This window comes from Dysidea avara, chromosome 10 (genome assembly GCF_963678975.1).
Source record: "Dysidea avara chromosome 10, odDysAvar1.4, whole genome shotgun sequence".
NCBI classification, from domain to species: domain Eukaryota; kingdom Metazoa; phylum Porifera; class Demospongiae; order Dictyoceratida; family Dysideidae; genus Dysidea; species Dysidea avara.
In genome coordinates, this window is record NC_089281.1 from 19125104 (window position 1) to 19126262 (window position 1159).

Sequence of the window (1159 nt, forward strand, 5' to 3'; positions counted from 1 at the left end):
TTGTCAACCAGTCACCCTTGAACAGTTTTAAAGATCTACTGTATAATCACTGTAGATTACAAATCTGGTGTTTACTGTATATATGTGTGTCATACTCTGTATAGAGTCCTACACAATAATAAAATAAATAAATAAAGTGTTATGATTGTGTTGCTAGAGTGCTTGTTAAGTTATACAGTTATTTCACAGCAGGAGTAGAATAGAATACCTTAGTTATTGACACAAGTCGGAGGCAAAACTGATGACAATGGTATCACCTTGTACAGGCACATGCCTTTTGTGTATCCCTTTAAACAATTTGATAATAATAATACAAGTGTTATATAATAACAACAACTGTTGTGATACAACTATGTTCAAGTAAAAAAACTGTCAGTACTTTGTACATGGCTTCATATACAACCAAAGATGAGTATTAATATCTACAACTGCTGTGATATAACTGGTTTATAAAGACTGTGGGCACTTCGCTTCATATTCAGGTGACACAAACATGTTATGCTGATGATTGCCACCATTACACATTTGGTGCATCTTACTGGACAATATGGTAGTTATTGCTCAAGCAATAGCTATACCATATTGTCCAAGTATAGATAAATTCTTTGAAGTATGACTTCACCCAAATTTAATGCCTCTACAAATAAATTCTCTCTTTCCTGTCCACCGCCCACATCTGGTTAGTGTCACCTCTAAATACTTCATTATTCCATATTCTTCCATTATTTTTCTTGCATACTGTACTCAGTTTGTAATAAATTAGCACAAATTCACATTTGTGCTATTTTTTGCAACTTAAAAGGGGAAGGTACAAGCTTCAGTATGCTTTTATGCAGCTTCTTATGGTTGAGGCAGGCAAATAATGGCTTGAAAAGCTTCCAATCTTATATATAATGGAATACTGGAAATGGACTGCCTACACACATGCAAATATATCCAAGTCCAGGATGAGAAATAGAGAATTTATTTGGAGTAGCCTATCATTTACCATAATTGGATATGAAATAATGACCTTATGAACACAGTGACTCATAATACCCTGCATGGTTCATAATAGCAACACTTTCAGTGATAAAAGATCACACAGCCTAACACATGGTGGGCCAATTATTAGGATAGTCAGTGTAGTTTATGGTTACACCTTTCCTACAAGTAATGT